Here is a 10,596-nt window from a genome sequence, read left to right as displayed (position 1 = left end):
TATGAACCTCTAAAAATTTCTAGTTTACTCTCTATGTTCAATTAAACCAAATTATCATATGCTACAAGGGTAAACTAAACTTAATAATCTATGTTTTTCTATATCACAACTAATAAACTAAGAGTGTAATTCAAGCTAAATATCTAAGATATATACAGCCCAAAGTGCAAAATGTAACATAGTAAAAATAAATAAAAGTACAGTAAAAGAAAATATGCAAGTACTGAAAGGAAAATAAGATAAAACAAAATAAAATAAAGCAAAAATACAAAAGAAAGTAGAAATATGATAAAAGGTCTAAATAGTTCACCAAAAATCAGCCAGAGATGGCGACCTCCCCACACTTATATCATAGCATCGTCTTCGATGCTCAGTCCAGCCGGGTGTGAAGGGTCATCACCACCTGAGGGGTGTGTGGCTGCTGGCTCTGTGGGCTCTACCTGTATAGGGGCCTGTGGCTCTGCCTGTATAGGGGCCTGTGGCTCTGCAGACTGCTCATCCTCCTCCGACTCCTCAGAGTGCTCTGATGGTGTGTCAGGCTCGGAGGGGATGTCAGTGTGTCCCGACCTGGTCATCAGCTTCAGATGCTCGTAGCGTCGCTTACTGTGACGCTCAGACCGCTCATATCCTCGAAGATGCGATGCACGAGAAGGTAGATCGGCTGGAAAGCGGGTGATGGGGCTATAGATGCGGGAGGTGCAGTAGGCGCTGAAGGTGCTGTGGAGGACGTGGCCGCATCAGTAGAGGCAGTAAGAGAGGGTGGTCTGTGGCCAATAGAGCCGAATCGATTGCCGTGCGGGATGATCTTCTTGCAGTTGGCAGCCGGTGGCTTCTCATTCTCAAGCTCCCAGGATACCTCAGCTCGGCGGGCCATCTGGGTAATCAGATAAGAAAATGCCAGAGTGCCGCGAACATGAACCCTAGCCATGTACTTCTTGATGAGCGTGGAAGGTATGGTTCCTTGCCTTCCATAACGCACCAGATGAGAATGATCGTAGCAGCTGGCACCTTGGACTCGTGGGTGCTCGGCATAACATAGTTGCTCAGGATTTGATGTCATAGACGAGCCTCATCATTAAGATAAATAATCTTGATGCCCTTTGGATTTACTGTTGACTTACCCATAGCCCAGGGAACAGCAGGATCAATGGCTATGGTGCGCTTCACAGCCTCCCAATGAAAGCTCATAAACCTCATGGATTCCTCAGCCTTCTGATAACCATCTGGCTCGTCTGATTTAGGCTAGAAATGGAGGATATCCTCTATGGCCTCCTCAGTAACTAGGATCTGTTTTTCTCTTAGCTGTACTGCATCCAGGGTCGTCTTGTAATAGTTGCAGTAGAATTCCCAGACCCAGAATGCATTAAGCTCAGTCAGATTCCTCTCTAGAAAGAACCAGCCTCTCTGTTTGATCTGCTCTGTAGTGTACTATTGTAATTCATTTGGTATTCTGAGGGTCCTTTCCAAATATAGGTGCCTCTTATCCGCAAAGATCTGATATTTCAGTTTGCAGTAGCGATTTGCAAACTTGATTGGATCAGTCGCAGGCACTAGTTGATCTGCTTTTTCCTGCGGAGTGAAGTTCTTCTCACGCCAGGAATCATCATGTAGAATATCTGAGAGTGCCACAGATGATTGGCCTCTCTTCCTCTTACCTGTGGTGGCCTTAGCCTTACCCCTTCCTTTTGGGTCAGACATCCTGAAAAATAGAAAATCCATGTTACAGATTAACAAATAAGGTAGGGAAACAAATAGGCAATTAAGGGGCAAGCATAACGAGCAGTGGATAGGGAAAAGAGGAACGAAAGCTTAAGCAAGAAGTGAGTCATAAAGAAATAGAAATTTGGCCTGGATGCAAGGTAGGAATAAAAGAGTTTAATAAAAAATCACAATCCAAAAACTCTTAAATAAAATGCAGAAAGCTTTTTTTAGCAAGAAACAACAATCAACATGCCTTAAAAGGGTTGAAAAGAGTTAGTGTAAAACAGAGGGAGAAGTTAGGAAGTCAAGGAAGTCAAGAGTTAAAAAGGTAAGTTAGAAGTAGTGGCATGGTACTGTAGTTGCTAGCTAACAGAAGTTCACAAGATTGAAGAACAAGCAACTCACATTCAAGCAAAGAATGCAGATCATTGATGATAAATCAGGTAAAGAGAGCACAAGGATACATAAAATCATTAATAATGCAATTCAATGAAGAGAGGAACCCATTGGAATGGAAATGCTAGCCCAGCATCTCATGAAATGGCTTTCATGTAAACCAATTAAGTCACAATGTCAAAAGCATAAAAGTCAAGTCATGAGTGGAAGTTAAGTAAAACAGTGTTCTAGAAAAATTAGGCAGCATTCCGGCAGTAAAAGGAACATTCCCGAAAAATCAAACAGCAGAATAATGTAAGCAGTAGCAATTTCAAACAGAATTAGCAGCTTATATGAATCTCAGAATAGGTTGTACCAAACCAGCAAGTAATATGGCATTGAGTAGAAATTTGAAACAATATAAACTCAAGGCAAATTAGCAACCAAAGCAGCAGCAGAACACTAAGGTAATAAAGAATCTAGAACGGTTGAGTTTAAAGATACAAGTGCGGAATTAAAATGGAAAAATTGAAATGGAGCACTTGATGAAGTAAAGGAAATTTCAGAAAAGCAGTAACAGGAATCATGCAATAAGTGATGATGAGTTTTGCTTGATGGTCTAGATTTTCTTCTTATAGAAAAGAATTACTTTGTTGTAAGCATAGCTCCAAACCAACAAACAACACTCACATAAAAAACTTTGGTTGTCACATGTACAAACCCCAATAAGAATTAACCGAAGTATTTAGACACCGGGTTGTCTCACAAGGAATTGCAATGAAGTGAATGATTATTGGCTATGAAAGTGCAGGGGGTTTTGATTGATAAAAGGGGCAATAAAATAAATGACAAGAAAAGTAAAGAGAGTAATTAAAGAAAGAAATTAATAAAGAGAGACATTCATGGCAAGGTTTGAGATCATAGGCTTTCTATCCTAGTCATTAATAACAATACTTAACAAGAATTTATCTTATTTCGTCATCCCAATGTTGGAAGAAGGTGTAAGTTATCTTCCATTAGAGAAAGTCAAACAAAACTAGTTAATCTCAATAAAAAATCATAATCAACTCACTAATTGAATTATCAAGAGATTAGAGTCATTGAAAATGATATTAACTAATAACTCTAGATAACCAATCTAAATTGGGTATTAATGACTCAAGATTACCCAATTACTCTTTCCAAGCCAAGAATGCTCAAAATCTACTCTAAAGCCCAACCAAACATTTTGTCAAACACTTGGTGGGTACAAATGGAAAGCATGATAAAAATGCAAGAATAATAAATCTACCAACTACCAATTGCAAGAAAAGTAAATTCACAACTCAAATCAACAATTAAAAGAACATCAAACATAAAATTTAATAAAAGAGATCCAAATCCAACATGAGCATCCATGAACATAAAAGAGAGCATAAAAGGGAACTTAACAAGAAAACTAAGAGAATCAAAGTGTAGAAGCATGAAATTGTAAAGAAAACAAGATGAGAACAATAATGAAAATCTAGATCTAAGATGGAATTAAGCCTAAGAATCCTAATTCTAGAGAGAATAGGGAGCTTCTCTCTCTAGAAACTAACCTACATGATGCTATACTACAAACAATTACTCTCCCCTTTTCCAAGCTTAAATTATGCATGAAATAGCATCAGAAATGAGTTGGATTGGGCCCAAAATGAGCTGTAAATCGCTGGCCACGATTTCACTTTAGTGAACCACGTGCTCTATCAGTGCGCATGCATACTGTGCGTATGCGCGCCCCTATACGTCAGGAAACTATGACAAATTTTATATCATTTCGAAGCTCTGGATGTTAGCTTTTCAACGCAACTAGAACTGCCTCATTTGGACCTTTGTAGCTCAAGTTATGGTCGATTGAGTGCGAAGAGGTCAGGCTTGACAGCTTTGCGGTTCCTTCATTTCTTCATAAGTTCTCCCACTTTGCATGCTTTTCTCCTCACTTCTTCCATCCAATACTTGCCTTATGAACCTGAAATCACTCAACAAACATATCAAGGCATCGAATGGAATTAAAGGGAGTTAAATTTAGCTATTTTAAGGCCTAAAAAGCATGTTTTCACATTTAAGCACAAATCTAGGGAGAATTACAAAACCATGCTATTTCATTGAATAAATGTGAGAAAAGTTGATAAAATCCCCCAAATTAAGTACAAGATAAACCACAAAATCGGGGTTTATCAATAAGCTAGCAATTTTAATCAGCACATGAAGTACAATGTATAGTAGCAGCCTGAAGAACAGGGTAGATCATGTGACTCAGACATTATAAAGCAGAAGAAAGTAGCTGGCTAGGCCGAAACTCAGTGTATTAGACTGGACTTCCTATGAATGCATTTGACAGTGACAAGCACAAAAACCAACTATAAATTCAGAAGAGTGTAGCAATGGAGCCAATCCAAAACAGCAATAGGCATGTATATGCAATTAGCTCAGCCTCATCAAATTCAGAAAGCAAGCAATAGTAAGGTATATGGATGCAAGGGATTAAACTCACTGAATCCACAATGAAAAGCAAATCGCAACAAGAATGCAAATTTATATGAATTTATATAAACATTGGTATCAAACAATTAAGACCAGATGAAGCAAAATAGTATCAAATAGCAACGAAACAGCAACATCAACAGCCGAGCAATTGTGAAAAATAGAAAATTCAAATAGCAGAAACGAAGCACTTATTAGACCTAAATCCTCAAACCACAACCTAGCTACCTAACCACCTAGAATCCACTAAGAATTATGCATTTCTAACTATCCTAAATGGAACAGAATTTAAATTACGCTAACTGACTTAATTTAACGAAAAAGGAACGCGGAGGAGGATATGGGAAACCTAGAGGGAGTTTAGGAAACAAAGGCAGAGAGGGAAACTTGGAAGGGGGTGGAGCAAAGTGCTGTCGACGTTGAGGTGTGGTGGCACGACGGCGCTGTGCAGTCCGCGGCGGCTTGGGGTCGGCGAGAGGGAGAGAAGGGAAATAGGGAGAAGAAGAGAAGAAGAAAGGGGGTGGAGTGAATGGTGGGCGGCGGCAGTCTGGGGCTGCCGGTGGTGGTGAGTGGTAATAATGGAGGTTTAGAGGGGGAAGAGAAGGGAACGTTGGAGAAGAAGGGAGAAAAAGCACGCGAAGGGGGCTAGGGATATCGCGTCAGCGGTTATAAAAATTCAAATCCATGCGTACGCGTGGATCACGCCTAGGCGTGTATGGAAAAATGAGTTGATGCGAACGCGTGAATGGGGGTAAGTGCAGACGACGCGTACGCGTGAAGCACGCGCACGCATCGGCCAAAATTGTGCGAAACACACGCTTTCAGCGTCGTTTTGGCGCAACTCTCTGTTCAAAGTGAAGGGGGCTAGGTGTGACATGCGACGCGTGCGCGTCGCTGACGCGCATGCATGGTGTGCAATGATTGAAATTGATGCGTACGCGTGGCTCGAATCATGCCTCTAGTACACCAGCCGTACGATTCCATCACAACTTTCTGTTCGTTGGATGAAAGCGCCGAATTGATATTGACGCCCACGCGTGGCTGACGCGCACGCGTGGGGTGGCTTTTTTTTTATATATGCAGAATGCAAAATGCAGATGCTGATGCAGACATTATGAATGACCACTAAGAAAAAATAGAATGAAATAAAACTAACAATAAAGCAAAACAAAATAAAACTAAGACCGAAAAAGAACGATCATACCATGGTGGGTTGTCTCCCACCTAGCACTTTTAGTTAAAGTCCTTAAGTTGGACATTTGGTGAATTCGTTGTCTGGGCGGCTTATGCTTGAATTCTTCTAGGAATCTCCACCAACGCTTGCAATTCCAATAACCTCCAGGGTCTCAAACTAGGCACATAAAACTTTCGAGCAAGTTAAAACAAGTGACAAGGCTCCAGGAGTGTTGATTGTCAGAATGAGTTCCAAGATCCCAAACTTTGCTTTTGCACCCATCTTTGTTCTGATCCACATTGTTCCAACCGGGTGTTATGCAATCTGAATTCCCACTAAGATACCCAAACATCTTCTGAGACCCAATCAGTCGAGTTCTATACCAATCCTTGTCCTTCAATTTGGAGCGTGGAACCATAACCAATAGTAAGGCACACGTTTGCCATTTCCCGGCAACGGTGCCATTTTGATGAACGGACTTTTGCTAGTAAAGAATTCACAAATAAAGTCTCATTGAAAGTATAGTTTCTAAACCAACAAGAATCCTTTCATACAAAAGTTTTGTTTGTCACTAAAGCAAACCCAATAAAAATTAATAACCGAAGTATTTAAAACTCGGGTCGTCTCTCAAGGAATTGCAAGGAGGTGTAGTTATTATTGGTTATGGAAAAAGTATATTTTTGGGTTTTTAAATAAGGAACAAGAAAAGTAAATTGCAGGAATTAAATTAATAACTAATAAAGCTCTTAGCAAGGTATGAGAACTGGACGTCCTATCCTAGTTATCCTTATCAATTGTGATGAGAATTGTCTATTGCTCCCACTTTGTTAACCCTTACTAAATAAAGGAAAGTCAAGTGGACCAATCAATTTGATTCCTTAGGTCCTAGTCAACTCCTATGGAAAGACTAGCTTTAGAGGGATCCAAACTAACCAGCAAATTCCAATTTTCAATCAACAAGGAGTTTCTTAATTCCAGCGTCTCCAGTTAATCAATTCAGGCTAAGAATGTAAAAAGCTAGATTAAAATCATAAATATGAAATACTTCAAATTGCATTAAATAGAAATCAAATTAAACATGAGAATTCATAAACCTAAGAGAAATAGGGGAAATAGATAAAGTAGAATATTAAGACAAATAAAAGTAGAAAAGAAACTAAATTAAAGGAACACTGAACCTAGAATTGAGAAGAAATAAACCTAAAACTAAGAGAAATCCTAAAACCTAGAGAGAAGAGAGAGCCTCTCTCTCTAGAAACTACATCTAAACCTAAAATTATCTGTATGAAAAGTATCATTGTGATTCCCCTATTCTGCAGCCTCTATTCTATGTTCTCGGGCTTGGAACTGGGCCAAAAAGAGGCCAGAAATTGCCCCCAGCGCTTTCTGCAACTTTTTGCACGTGGCATCTGTCACGCGTACGCGTAGGTCACGCGTGCGCGTCATTTGGTGATTTTCCTTGTCACGCGTATGCGTCAGTCACGCGTATGCGTCAGTCACGCGTACGCATCAGTCACGCGTACGCGTCGCTTGTGTTCTGCACTAGGCATGCGTGCGCGTCGCCCATGCGTGCGCGTCGTCCGTGCGCGCGCGTCGCCGCCAGCTTCTCAAAACTTCATTTTTCACGTTCCTTCCACTTTTGCATGTTTTCTTTCCATCCTCTAAGTCATTCCTACCCTATAAAGCTTGGAAACATTTAACACACAAATCATGGCTTCGAATGGTAATAAAAGATAATTAAAATTAACAGTTTAAAGGCTTAGGAAACATATTTTCAAATATATCACAGAATTAGGAAGGAATTGTAAAACCATGCAAATTATATTAATAAGTGAGCAAAGGATTGACAAAGACCACTCAAATGAGCACAAGATAAACCATAAAATAGTGGTTTATCAGTCACAAGCAATCAATTCTTGGCAACAAGGACCATCATGAGGGCCCTACGATCCTAATATCTATCAACCTCTCACACCTAGTGGAACACGTCCTCATTACAATTTTGTCCATGCATATGCTCATGCTCCATGCCCTCAACATGAGATACAACCATCATACCCTCAAGCTCCTTTACCTTTTCCACCATCAATTCCCTCTCCACCCATCTACCTACCGCCACATTTGGGACAACCTAGCTTTCACCACCATCCTATCCCCATTAACTTCCCTTATGGAGAGCCTAGCTTTCAAGCCCTCATCCAAGAGTAGAGGGAATTTCAAAGGAAGCAAGAGAATTGCATGGCAACTCTTGCCGAGGCTTTGCCACGTTTAGCACCCTCTCACTCCACCCCTAGTAACCTTTCTCTTCCACCCTTGCCACACCCATCAACCCCGAAGTCTAGCATTAATGCTATAACTCCGAAAGGAAATGAGCCGCTTAATGAGATAAACTCTCAACCCACTCTTCCGAAGGAGGAATCTATTATTGGAAGCGCAAATTTCATTGAAGATGGGAGAGAAGAGGAACTTGAGGTAGGTAGCCACCATGAGCTTCAAAAGGGTCTTAGTGATGAAGAAAGCTCACAAGCGGGAGACCTTGAGGATGAAGAAGATGAAAGTGCCCCACCAAGTCCCCACAACCAAGAGGATAAGTTACCCCACGAAGAAGCAAGGGAAGATTTGAAACCACTACCACCCCATGTTAAATATGCGTTCCTTGATTAGGAACATAAATTTCCGATGATAGTGGCAACCGCTCTCTCCGATCAAGAAAAGCAACAACTTCTTAAGGTTATCCGAAAGAATAAGAAGGCGATCGGATGGAGCCTAACTGACATTGTGGGAATAAGCCCTCGAGTGTGCCTCCATAGGATTTTGTTGGAAGAAGGTGCTAAGCCGGTCCGACAACCACAAAGACGGCTAAATCCCACAATCCTTGACGTAGTCAAGAAGGAAGTTACTCACCTCTTGGAAGAGGACATCATTTACCCCATTTCAGACAGTGAATGAGTAAGTCTGGTCCAAGTAGTGCCGAAGAAGTCCGGAGTAACAATGGTGAAGACGGAGAGTGGAGAGCTTGTGGCCACCCGAGTCCAGAATACTTGGCGAGTGTGCATTGATTAACGCCGGCTGAATCAAGCAACGCGGAAGGACCACTACCCGTTGCCGTTCATTGACCAAATGTTGGATCGCTTGGCAGGTAAATCCCATTACTATTTTTTAGATGGATACACAAGGTACTTTCAAATTCACATAGCTCCCGAGGATCAAGAGAAAACTACTTTTACTTGCCCCTTTGGAACGTTTGCATATAAGAGAATGCCATTTGGCTTGTGCAACGCACCGGCAACGTTTCAAAGATGCATGACAAGTGTTTTCTCGGATCTTTTGGAAGATTGTATGGAAGTCTTCATGGATGATTTTAGTGTGTATGGTAGCTCCTTTGATGCTTGTTTAGGGAACTTAGCTAGGGTACTAGAGCGATGCACCAATACTAACCTTGTTTTGAATTTTGAAAAGTGCCACTTCATGGTGAGGCAAGGTATAGTATTAGGTCATATTGTTTCTAAAGACGGAATCTCCGTCGACCCGGCTAAGATCGATGTCATTTCGAGTTTACCTTACCCCTCCTCGGTGAGGGAGATCCATTCCTTCCTTGGTCATGCAGGCTTTTATCGTCGGTTCATCAAGGACTTTAGCAAAGTCTCCTTACCTCTCTCCTGCCTACTGCAAAAGGATGTGGAATTTCATTTTAGTGAAGATTGCAAAAAGGTTTTTGACAAGTTGAAGGAAGCGCTAACCACGGCTCCTGTTGTGCGAGGCCCAAATTGAAATCAACCTTTTGAGATCATGTGCGACGCCTCGAATCACGCTGTAGGTACCATGCTAGCACAGCGCGATGGTAACGCTCCCTACACTATAGCATATGCATCAAAAACTTTGGATTTGGCTCAGTCGAATTACACCACCATCGAAAAAGAGCTTTTAGCCATTGTTTTTGCTCTAGATAAGTTTCGACCTTATTTGCTAAGCTCTAAAGTGGTGGTGTATTGGGACCATGCCGCTTTGAAATATTTGCTAAAGAAGAAAGAGTCAAAGCCTAGGCTCATTAGGTGGATATTACTTGAATTTGACTTGGAGATCAAAGATAGAAGAAGATCCCAAAATCTAGTGGCGGACCATTTGAGTCGGCTCGAACATTTAACTCCGGATCCCACTCCTATCAATGACTCATTTCCCTTAGATACCTTGCAAGCAATATCCCAAAGCACCCCTTGGTTTGCCCCGATAGCTAATTACTTGGTCGCTCACGTTTTTCCCCCACAATTTTCAAAGTATCAAAAAGATAGATTGAGAAGCGACGCTAAATATTATCTTTGGGATGATCCACATCTGTGGAGGCGTGGAGTGGATCAAGTAATTAGAAAGTATGTGCCGGAATCTGAGTTCCAGTCTATCCTTCAATTTTGCCACCCATCTGAGAGTGGGGGTCATTTTGGCCCGCAACGAACAGCGAGGAAGGTTTTAGACTGTGGATTCTGGTGGCCTACTTTATTTAGGGATGCCAACCAATTTTGCAAATCCTGTCATCAATACCAGAAATCTGGAAATACCTCACAAACGGATGAGATGCCCCAACAACTGATGATTTTTTGCGAGATTTTTTATGATTGGGGCATGGACTTCATAGGGCCGTTTCCAAATTCCAATGGATTTGTGTACATATTGTTAGCAGTGGATTACGTCTCTAAATGGGTGGAAGCAATTCCTACCCGTTACGATGACGCTAATACCATTGCTTCATTTTCGAAAAATAACATTTTTTGTAGATTTGGGTCACCACGAGCAATCGTGAGCGACCAAGGAAACCATTTTTGCAACAGAAAAATTGAGGCGTTGAG

Source organism: Arachis ipaensis, chromosome B04 (genome assembly GCF_000816755.2).
Source record: "Arachis ipaensis cultivar K30076 chromosome B04, Araip1.1, whole genome shotgun sequence".
NCBI classification, from domain to species: domain Eukaryota; kingdom Viridiplantae; phylum Streptophyta; class Magnoliopsida; order Fabales; family Fabaceae; genus Arachis; species Arachis ipaensis.
The sequence above is the reverse complement of the archived record's forward strand: the minus strand, read 5'-3'. Positions refer to the sequence as shown.